Genomic DNA, 12412 nt, shown 5'->3' on the forward strand with positions numbered 1-12412 from the left:
TGTTTGAGGTTCCAGATGTGAGTGTGCCCTCAGCTCCTGCTCCAGCCACAATGCCTGCCTGCTGCCACGCTTTCCCACCAGGATGGTAATAGATTGTTCCTCAGAACTGTATACAGGAAATAAACCCTTCTTCTATAAGCTGACTTGATCATGGTGCTTTACCACAGCAATAGACAAGTCACTAAGACAGTGAGTGTATAAATTTGCAGGTGTCTAAGTATTTACATAAAAAGGTATCATGCATGCAGGTTTGTAGGTTTGCAGATGTGCAGGTGTGCAGGTTTGCAGGTGTGCAGGTTTGCAGATGTGCACGCATGTTATTGTATCCAAGAGTTAATATACACAGGCAACCAGGCAGACAGATGGGTAGATATGGGGTGTTCGAGTGCATGAATGCAGGTCTACAGGTATACTGGTGTGAGTTCTCAGGTATACAGGCATGCAGGTGTGCGGGTCTGCAGAGGGGGCCTGGGAGGCAGGCTGCTGCCCTCTGGGTGAAGTGAGAAGCTGACCCCTTATCTGACCTCAATCAAAAGTACAACAGCAACAAAAAAGGAGCACTGGTATCTGACAAGCCAGGGCCCCAGCAATGCACAGAAGGTAGTCATTATTCCTTCCTGCTTCACAGGAGACAAGCTAGGACTGCAGTACTGCTCTTGCCAGCCCCACCAGACCCACTGACACAACACCCTGGCTGAAGAGGAAACCTTAAACTTGAAGGCATTTCCAGGCCTGCTTTGGTGCCATAGCCTTCAAAAGCTTGTGAGTCACAGTCAGGAAGAGCAACTGACACCAGAATGACAAGACGGGGTCCCTGTGCTACCTCTATTCAGCCAACACCCATGTCTCTATAACTCTTCAGTCACTTAAGTGAGGCACGACCTCCCATCTACAGAGGTTAGGGCAGAAAAGGGACGGGAATAAGATCCTAGAGACAGGAGCCCTGGTGAATGACACAGAGTCCTGGGAGGCCCATCGCCCAACAAGTGTCTATCTGTAGTGAACATCAGACTGCTGAGTGCCTGAGGCAGGACCAGGCGCCTGGAGGACACCTGAGATGCAGATCTATCCTGGGATACCTGTCTGGGGACATGAGGCAGACTTTCCCAATGCCTGTGAGGTCTGAGGCCTCCAATCCTAAAACATTTTCCACATACTGAACATGCTCAGGTGGTGGGGCTATCTCCCAGGCTGGTGGCTACACAGGCTAAATGCCTATCTTGTGATTATCACTGAGCCACCATCTGTAGACTGACTTCCAAGTGGCCGGCATGGGGTCAACATCAGAAGTCAGTGTGAATAAGTCAGTCCCAGACACCCATCTGTCCCCAGGAGATTTCAACTCAGGGAAGGGTGACAATGGACAAATAAACAAGGTCGTTTCAGATGTCATTCTGAGCACTATAAAGAACACACTAAGTGTCAACGGTGTGGGAAGTGACATGAAGTGACAGGGGGCATAGAGGCTGTGAACAGGGACAGCAGTTTCTCACCAGGCACTCTGGGCTGTGGGCTAAATGACCAGAAGCCTGCCCTGTAACTTAAAATTTTCCTAATCCTACATTTAATGATGGTTCTTAAATGCTTTAACCTCTCTTCTAGCCCACCACCCACCAGAGATGGTGGAAAAGAAAGGATATGGGGAAGTGGATCTATTTATAGAAGGTTCGTTGGAGCAACTCCCATCTGCATTGTCAGGAAATCAGCAGTTCAGTTCACAGGTCAGCAGAGGCAGCTCGATCCACTCTCAAACACTTCTCGGATACATCAGCAGTCCACTTCAGTAGTGTCGGGGAAGCAGCAGCGGTGGCATAACTAAAAAGACCAGCTAGGCCGCAGTGGAATCAGCATGAGTCAGCAGGAGGGATTCGAACCAGAAGTTCTCTCAGAGAAGCCAAGATCAGTGGAGACTCAAGCCCAACAAGCCCGATGAGCATTGCATAGCGAGCTCTACCAGCAAGCCAAGCCCCCCTCACAATCTGTTGAGTCCTATTTATATTCCCTCCACATCACATCTCCTCCATGGGTCTTGCCTCACCATGTGTCTTGTCTCAGCACGTGAGTCTGTTTCAACTGACGTCACTCTGCCAATCAGCCCAAGTCCACAGAAGCAACAAAGAAGCCTCGGCACACCATCAGAAGTTTTTTGGTTCATCTCTTTCTATGGAGTCACAACACAACGCAAAGCAGACCAATACATGTGTGTCGTTATCAAAGAATCCTTCATCATGCGTCCTTTCACGGGTTTGCTTTGGCAGAACATCCTTTTTCCTGTGTCTGCCTCAGCGAAACGTTCCTTCCCGTGTTTGCTTTAGCAAAACACCATCCAACACAACTGACTTCCCAAAGAACCCTTAAGTTTCCACTTCATGCCACAAAGGTGGGAGGGAAAACCTTTCTAAGTAGGAAAAAAACCTTCCCAGCTGCAGGCAGAGCTGGAGCAGTCTCTAAGCCAGGTGGAGGGCAAAGTTGCCGAAGGCTTTGGGAAAGAGGAGAGTAGGTCAGAAGAGGTACCACAAAGAGGAAGGAGTGGAGGGGCAGGCCTGGAGCCAGGGCTACAGCTGAAAGCCCAAGGGGAAATGTTTTAAATGTTTAGATGTTCTAACACAAGGAGAAATGGTTTAAAACAGAACCCAAGGAGCTGGGGAGCTGTTGTGTGTAGTTTTATAAACACACTTCTCCGGGAACCGTGACTCACTACCAGCCTTGCTCCACCAGACTTAGCTGGATCCGTGCCCCCAGCACTGACCCAGCTTCTCTTTCCTACCGCCTTTGTTCCAGGAGTCACCTGCTCCACCAGTCCACTCCTGAGACCCTTGCTCTAGGAAGGGTCATGTTACCAGCCCCACCCAAGACCCTTAAATCCACGCATAAAGGACACACTCAGCCCACCCTTTGTGGCACATTTGCTGGGTGCAGATACTTCCCACCTGGAAATGTGTGCCCTTACCAAACTGCCATTTCTCCTTCTGCCCCATTCCAATCAGCCCCTGCCAAACATCTTTGGCAACCCACTCTCAGCGGAGCTGCAGGCCCTGGCTGCCCTGAGATATTATGTGATTGCTCCGTGCTTCTCGTTCTAAAGTGGGACAGAAAAAAAGCCCCTTTCTCTTTCCCTGCATCTCTTCTTTCTCTTGGGTCCCAGAAGTCCCACCTGTATCTTCCACCCAGCAATTGGCTCCTGGCCTTCTTTATTAACAAATCAAGAACCAATTAGGGAACTAGATCTTAGTATTAGCACCTCCCCTTACGGAGAGATGTTTCAGCAGTTAAGCCTAGCACCCACATTGTGGCTCATAACTGTCTGAGAACTCCATTTCCAGGGTCTCTGATGCCCCTTTTCTGGGCTCCTCTGGTACCAGGGTACACAGACATACATGCAGGCAGGACACACACACACACACACACACACACACACGAAATGAAACAGTACCCAAGCCATCTTTGGAAAGATCTGCTTCTCTTTATGTGTCTGTGTGAGTACCACACGTATCAGGCACCTGCAGAGGTGAGAAGGCATTCAGCCCTTGGCTGGGCTGGAGATAAACTACTGTCATTACTTTATTACAGATGTGGATTGTTCTAGATTCTCAGGATACCTGGAAAACTGTCTTTTCCTTATAGATGAACTTAGAAAAGGAGCTGGCACCCGGATCAGCCTTCATTAACAGACACGGAATCCTGATCAAGTGCCCAGGAAGAGTTAAGGATGGGGTAAGGCTCCATGTGTCCATGGAGAGCTCCTCTTCCCACTTCCGTGCCTTTGCTGTTTCCAGCCGGCTTTGTTTTGAGGCACTGGAGATCAGACCCATGTATGCTCTTGCATTTACAAGGCAAGCACCAAACCACCGAGCTGCCTTCTCAACTGGCTTATTTCCTTTTTTAATTTTGTTTTAAGATGGAGTCTTGAGAAGTTGCTGGGATATCCTTGAGCTCTCTCTGTTACCTAACCTTACCTGAAAATTGTGATTCCCTTGCCTCAGCTCCTTAGTAGCTAGGATTATAGTTCTGTGCCATCGGGTCCTACTGGTATCTATATGTATATATTTTATATGTATGTGTGATATATGTATGTATATATGTATGAGTATGTGTATATGCATATGTATATTTATACATGTGTATAAGAAGTATATATATATGTATATATGTATGAGTATATATTTACCCATATGTGTTTTATGCCTGTGTATGTATATATGAATATGGCAATGTACATATATATGAATGCATTTATATATGTATATGTGTATATATGTATATAGATATGTGTTCATGCATGTGGATGTGTATATGAATATGTACATATGTATATAATTATATGTATGTATATGTATATACATGAGTTTGTTTATGCATATGTATTTTATGCATGTGTCTGTGTATATAAATATGGATATATACATATATATGTATATGAGTATGTGTTTATATATATATGTGTATATTAATGTATACATATATGTGTGTATATATACATATGTACATGTATGTGCACTTATTATGTATTTATGTATATAAATATGGATATATACACATATATGTATGTACATATATATGCCTGTATGTATATATCTGCAGGATTCTGCAGAGAAGGCATTGCCTCTGAGGCTCCTTGGTGACTTTATGAGCAAATGAGACCCTTTAAGAACAGTAACCACTGACACTCTAGTCGCCAAGGCAGAGGTGAACTGCAAGAAGTGTTCTTGCCTCGTGCGCTCTGTTTCCTCTCTTCCCAGGAGCGGTAGATTTTGCATTACAGATTCTCACCTAAGTCCTGCTGTTCTGCATCAGCTGCAAAACATGACACTAATGTAAGCGTCTTAGAAAACACTTGCATGTACACATGTAAACACTGCAATCAGCAAAGTCTCTGCTCTCCGGGGCACGAACACAAAGGTAATCGCAAACAAAGGCATCCGGGCATCCTCACCGGTTGGAAGGGCTCATAGTCTCCCAATGTGGTGAGGGTGGAATGTCTGGCGACATCCCAGGGCTCCGGAATGGCAGTTCTCAATGCTGGCTCTAGGCTCAGATCAGCCGCTGCACCCAGGGACGCATTAAGGAGCCCATCCTGAGAGCACACAAAATATATCTCATGCTTCCAGATTGACAAGATATTTGGGGATTAAGTTGGCTGCCTCACACTGTAATCCTTGGATATAGCCTAATTGAAATAGGCTGTGCTTGAAAGACTGGAGCCTGCCAGCATTTCTACATTAAAACTGGAGGGGCGGGGATGGGAAGGTAAGATGGCTCACTTGGTGAGTGCCTGCTCTACAAGCCTGAGGACCTGAGTTTTGTTGGACCCCCAGCACCCACATTAAAAAGCCAGCACTTGTTGGACCCCCAGCACCCACATTAAAAAACCAGCGCTTGGGGGTGCAAGTGGGGAGGGGACAGGGACAGGAGGATCCCTGGAGCTCATTGGCCAGCCAGCCTATGCTGGTTTGGTGTACCCCAGGTTCAGTGAGAGACGCTGTATCAAAAAATAAGGTGGATAGCAATCAAGGAAGACATCTGACATTGACCTCTGACCCACACACACACACTGGGACCAACCAGAAGGGACCGAGAACTGTCACCCCCAGCAAACAAGATGCAAGAATAAAGGGGAGGGGCTGGAGTATATAGATGGGTAAGGGAGAGGGAGAGGGCTCTATCTGCAGGCTTGGGGGAGTTGTCACCTATGTGGGTGGAGGCCATTCAGTGTGGCTTCTTGAAGGCCTCCCACACTCCTGCCTATAACCCCTCATAAGGATCCCAATAAACTCACTGGCTCTCCAGGATGAACTATGGTGCAGTCGCACTCAGTTTGTCATTGGGACTGTTGGAGAAGGGGTAGATATTGTTTATGTCTCTTCATCTGTGAGGGAATTTTAGCAGCATCCCCTCAGAAACCCAGGTGAGTGCCACTCTCCCCTTTTCAAGGGCAAGTGCTGACAGTGTTTGGTTCTCTCCCTTCACCTCATCCTGAGGCTTTGCTAAGAGGTCCATTAGCAGGAGATGTTGCCTGGGAGGCCAGCAGAGGTTGGCACCAGGTGTCTTGCTCACCCACGCTCTATCCTATTTATTTATTATTTATTTAAAATGAAATCTCACTATGTACCCCTGGCTGGCCTGAACTCACTCTGTAGACCAGATGATCAGAGATCACAGGGGTCCACCTTTTTTTTTTTTTTTTTTTTTTTGAGGCAGAGTCTAGCTTCTAGAAGGTAATCTGTTTTCAATAGATATTTAGATGTTGCTATTGCTTATCTACGGTTTAGAAGTGTCTTCAGTGGGAAAGAGAAGCTGAACATTCAGCCACGGAGAGAAATCCTGATTGGGAACTTCAGCCAGTTTCCCCAGATAGTTTCTGTTGGATGTGTATTTGATTTGGTGGTGTCTGTCTGTCTGTCTGTCTGTCTGTCTGTCTGTCTGTCTGTCTGTCCGTCTGTCCTATCTATCTATCTATCTATCTATCTATCTATCTATCTATCTATCTATCTATCTATCTATCTATCTATCTATCTATTCATCCATCATATCTGTCTATCCACCCATCTATTATCTATCTATCTATCTATCTATCTATCTATCTATCTATCTATCTATCTATCTGCTATTTAGTCTTTTACTTTGGTTTGCTATATGCTTAATAAACTCACTCATTCAAAACAAAAAAAAAATATGGCTATCACAGACCCGTCTTTAGAACATATGGAAGAAGAGGCTGACAAGCATGGGTGGAGATGGCTAACTATACTCACCGCCATGCATAAACATGACAAGCACATTCCAAAAAGCAAAAGAAACAGGAGCCAGACATGGTTTCAACTGAGACATGCCCCACCAGCTTACGCCTGAACACTTGTTCCCAGTTAGCAGTACTGTTTGCGAAACTGAGTGACATTTAGTAGGTGGAGCCTGGCTGGAGGAAGTGGGTCACTAGGAATTAGGTTCTTTGATTTAATGTTTAAATTACATTTGCTTGTATTTTGAAGGGGTACACATGCATACCATGGTACACGTGTGGGTCAGAAGACAACCTGTGGAAGTTGGTCCTCTTCATCTACAGTGTGGTTCCTAGAGATCTAACATAGAGTGTCAGGCATGGTGACAAATGCCACTAACTGGTTGACCATCTTGCCAGCCCAAAGGGTGGCTCTTTGAAGGCCCTCACGCTTGCCTCACTCTCTGTTCCTGATCCATCCACCACCACGTGAACAGCAAGATTCAGCACTCCAGTGCCGTAAACACCCCATGCCCCCCTCACCGCGATGGAGTGAAATTCTTTGAAACCATGGAGACCATGAACCTTTCCTCACTCTGTTGTTTCTCTCAGGATGCCTCTGATGGGGCAATCCTGTGCTACTCTGTCCATCATCAGAACATGGCCGTTAAACAGATCTATGTGATCTTTGGTTGGTTGGTTTTTGAAACAGGGAGTTTCCATTTAGTCCTGGCCATCCTGGAACTTGTTATGTAGACCAGGCTGGCCTCAAACTCAGATGAGATCCTCCTGCCTCTGCCTCCTTAATTCTGGGGTGAAAGGTGTGCACCAGCGCCATCAGCCTGAGTGATTTTGAGGAGGAAGGGAGGGACTTTATCACCTTTCACCTGGGAAACGAGGGGCCTGAGCTCAGAGATGTGGCTCAAAAAGCAATGTGGGCCTTGAAGGCTTCAAACACACTGTTGTACCCCAAATCAAAAGGGTTAGCTCTAGGAACACCTTGAACAGTTAAGTAGGAACTGAGGCTGAGTCCTGGCCTAAGTTCTTCCAGTACCTGCAGGTGGCCGTGGCTTCCTTCACTGCCATTGGAGGCATCAAACTTCCTTCTGCCAAACAATTTTTTTTCCCCATGAAGCAGTATAGCTTCCAGGGACATGATAAATTTGTCCTCATGGTCACCAAAGGCCCAGCCCAGTTTAGTCATGTGTTATTGTTCTGTGATGTAGCAAAACAAAACACTCACAGAACACAGGAAGAGACACAGCAGAGCAGGCTGTGGGATGCACAGGCAGGGACCACAGGCTTGGGAAGAAAGCCCACAAGCCCTTTCCCGCCCACTGCCCATTGTCCGTTTTCACCTGGAATGTCTTTGGCTCACATCCAGATCAAATGCCAGTTAGAACGCGCTGCCCTCTCGCTTTCTCTGGGCAGATAGCAACAGTGGTGAGCCGTAATCATTTACAAAGGTCACGATCGGGAGCCAGCCCTGCAGCGGTCGTTTAAAATTCGATTGATCCCTATTTGTAGTCAGGGAAAGAAAATGGGCACTTGGACCATATTGTAATTATGCGGCTTCCAGGCAGCCGTAAATAGATGTGCAATCTCCACACCGGCAAATACCTGGGAGAAGAAATGATTGCCCTGGTATAGCACGATGCTGGGAAAGGTTGAAGATAAAACTGCATTTAAAAAAAAAATCAATCATCTTTTTGCTAATTTGCTTCCCATGCCGCCCATCAGGGTTATCACAATGGTCAGATGTCTGCTGAATATATTAAGAGGAGGGCCCTACTCGATGAAAATAACATCTGATGGCTCAAAGCCTCAAACCCAGTGGCATTTCTGGGAAGGTGAGTTTTAGGGGTGGGTGGGCTCCAGCAGCCACGGCACAAGAGGAGTTTTGGGGGTGATTCTCTGAGAGTTTTGCAAAGTCTCCCCCACTCTAGAAGTCTGGAGAGCATCAGCTTCCTGTGGGCACTGCCAACTTGGAGCTGGCGATACCCACTCAGCAACCCTCGACCACACCATGGGGAATCTCTCTGCCCCTTTGCAGTCACAGGAGTAGGCAAAAATGATCCTTGCGGGAGATGCATGCTCCCCCACGGGAGGGATGCAGGGCTTCTGAGTCAACTCTGGGAGCCTGGTATGGACTGAAGGCTTTTTTACCTTGCTTGGTTCCGTCTATTTGGTCAGGTTCATCTTCTGAGCTGAGGCTTACAGGCTTAGGCAGCCTACAAGTTGAGCTGACAGTGCCCTTCTCTGAGGGTGGTTGTTAGATCAAGATCTCTGTCTCTGTATGGGAGCAGCACCAGGACAGGAGATGGGCTGGGGACTAGAGAAGGCGAACTCAGCAAGATGAAGATGTCAAAGGGGAAAAGCTAAACTGGAATCTAACTGGGCAGAGATTTAAAGGGATTTGATCAGATAAAATACAGGACCAAAGCAACTTGAGGAAGGAGGCTTTGATTGGCTCACAGTTGGAGGGAAGTCCATTGTGGTGGCAGGAAAGGTGGGGATGGGGGAATTGGGGTGCTGAGGTCGGGTGGAGAGATGGGGGTTGGGATGATATGAGGCTACTGGTCAAATACTACAGTCAAAAGTCAGAGAGAGAGAGAGAGAGAGAGAGAGAGAGAGAGAGAGAGAGAGAGAGAGAGAAAGAGAGAGAGAGAGAGAGAGAGGCATTGATGCTCAGCTGGTTGTAGAAGTTTGGCCCTTCCTCCTCCCAGCCTCAGGCTCCCAAAAGTAAGACTCATACCTTGGCCATATAACTAGAATCATAACTTATAACAACCCATTTCTTTTAACCTACGTTCTGCCACATGGCTGGTAACCTGTGCTCAGGTACCATGCATCCGTCTTGTCACATCTTCCACAGGGGACTCCTCCCATGTCTGGCTCTATCCTAGCATCCTTTGTGCCTTCCAGATCTCCTACCTCCTATTTCCTGCCAAGCCATAGGACATCAGATTTATTATTGACTGGTGCTGCATCCAGACAGACATAAGGTATTCTCTCTACAAGCTGGCTCTCTCCTTTCATGCAATCCAGGACCCCAGCCTGTGGACTGTTCCACCCGCAATGGTGAGTCTTTGCATCTCTACCTAGGTTCTCCCTCAAAAGCATGCCCCAGATGCTTGTCTCTGACATAGCTCCAGTCTGTCAAGCTGATAATCAAATGGACCATCAGAGGGCTCAAGTATGTACTCAAATAATTTTACTTCTAGAGACCACTCCCAGAAAAAGGATCATGTGTCAACAGACATTGTGCCCCATGATGTTGACTGAGCTGTTGTTTATACTGTGAACATTTGGAAGAAACCTCACCCATGTGAATTGTGGCATATGAATCTCATGGAATATCATACAACAATCACAATGTTTTGTTGATTTTTGTTGTTGTTTTGTTTTAGTTTTGGTTTTTGAGAAATGTTCTTACTATGCTACACAATAGGCTGGACTTGAACTTGAAATCCTCCTGCCTCAGCTTCCCAAGTCAGGAATTAGAAGTGTGTGCCAATACTCCCTGTTTCATAATGTTTTCCAGTTTCCCAAGCTATGGGGAAATCTTCGCAAAGTAATACTAAATGACAGCTGGGCAGTGCTGGCACACACCTTTAATCCTAGCACCTGGGAGGCAGAGGTGGGTGGAATTCTGAATTTGAGGCCAGCCTGGTCTACAGAGTGAGTTCCAGGACAGCCAGGGCTACACAGAGAAACCCTGGCTCGAAAAAAACCTGGTATAATATCATGTGAAGCCGTATGAAGAAAGTGTGTGCGCTGAGTGGACTCTGCTTTCCCACCATTTAGGTCTTTCAAAAATTACCTACAGTCTCCCAGGCCTCTTGTAGCCTTCCCATGATGGCTTGGGACCTGCGCTCCTATGTCCACCTTTACACAGAAGCCCAGGAATACTTAACTTAGATTACTAGCAAGTATTAACGTTGCCGTTTTCATTTATAATGTGTGTGTGTGTGTGTGTGTGTGTGTGTGTGTGTGTGTGCGGTTTGCAGGAGTCAGTTCTCTCCTTGCACAGTGTGGGTGGCTCATGGAGGATGTGAACTAATGTAATCAGGTTTACCACCAAGTGCCTTTTACTGCTGTGATACTTTGCCAGCCTCTTACTTTTATTTGCTAGAACAGATATACAATTACTATACTTTAACAATTTTTTGAGACATGTTCTCACTGGGTAGCACAGGCTCACCTCAAACTTGAGATCCTCTTGCTCTGGTTTCTCCAGTGTTGAGATTCCAGGCTCGTGCCATCATCTCAGGCGCCATCATCCGCAGTCCTCCTTGAACTCAAGACAGTGGGCTTATTTCTAGGAACAGTCTGAAGCTCACAGAGTCTGCTTGTGTTTGACTCTGAGTCACGGGTCACCGCACATGCAGGGGCAGATGAACTGTACAGATAGCAGCGAGTGGCCCAGGTTCAGAGGATGAAGGAGCAGCTGTCTGGCCTCATACCACTGGTTATCTGTGCTGCCATTAAAGAATGCTCCCATACCCAATCCAAAAAGCTCCCTGAAGCCAGCAGGGTTTGGGGTAAGATTGTGGTGGTTTCAATGAAACATGTGCCCGAAACCTGCGTATTTGAACATTTGGTCTTCACTTGGCAGGCTATTTGGGCAAGTTGAGGAGCCTTTAGGAGGTGGGGCCTTGCTGGAGGAAGTTCGTCACTGGGTGTGGCTTTGAGGAGCTACAGCCTCGCCCCACTTCCTGCCCGGACGCCTCTGAATCCTGCGCGTGGATCAACCAACCGGCTTCCTGCTCCTGCTGACTGTGGTCTTGCATCCCCTGCCATTATGAAGTCTAGCCTTCATGAACAGTCTGCCAAAATAAACTCTTTCCTCCTTTAAGCTGTTGCTGCTTATGGTTTTATCACAGCAACAGAAAAGTAGCTAATTTAGACTCCGGCTCTTCTAGGCAGCCTTTCTGCAGGCATAGGACACCCTGGCTTTCCTGCCACGATCCCCATCCATGGATTGGTGAGCAGACCCCACAGCACACTCTTTGGCTCATTACTTCTTAAAATTCCATTCTTTCCCAGGACACCTGGGACGTGCACAGGAAGACATGGCTGGCATCTCCTGCACACCAAGGGTCAGGAGCCTGAGCCATGTAACAGTCGCCTTTTACCAGAGGACACCATGACTGTGCCTGTCCATTGTGGCCAGCAGAACTGTACCAGGAGCCACCATACAATCTCCATACCAACCCTCCAGAGGTACTTGGTGAGGGCCAGAGAAACAGACCCTTCAACCCTGGCCTCTTACATTTGCATGGAAAGCACGCAGGGCACCCCCCCCCCAATACACACACACTGAAAGCCCTATTAAAGTAATGAGATGATTTGTGAAAAAGCCTATCCGCACTGGAAGTATGTTTCCATGGCCCAATCAAAACAGCTAATTAATTGGTAGAGCCCTACAACAAGCATGGCGTATCTGCTAACCACACGCCGGATAGAACACAACACCTGTGAACGGATGCTAGGTAATTATCAAGTTTCTAGTCTATTTAATATAACACGTTACATCACCGCTGTGGTGCAGCAACCCTGGGAACTTGACTGGCACCCCTCAGCACGTCCTTTGCTTGCATGGTGGCAACCATTGCTGATCCTGACCAGCCGCAGCAACCGGACTCACTGTCACCCTCTTCGTGCCTCACACTGCGCCCTCTGTGATGACCCAGT

Source organism: Mus caroli, unplaced genomic scaffold, assembly GCF_978045245.1.
Source record: "Mus caroli unplaced genomic scaffold, Mus_caroli_1 scaffold_8, whole genome shotgun sequence".
NCBI classification, from domain to species: domain Eukaryota; kingdom Metazoa; phylum Chordata; class Mammalia; order Rodentia; family Muridae; genus Mus; species Mus caroli.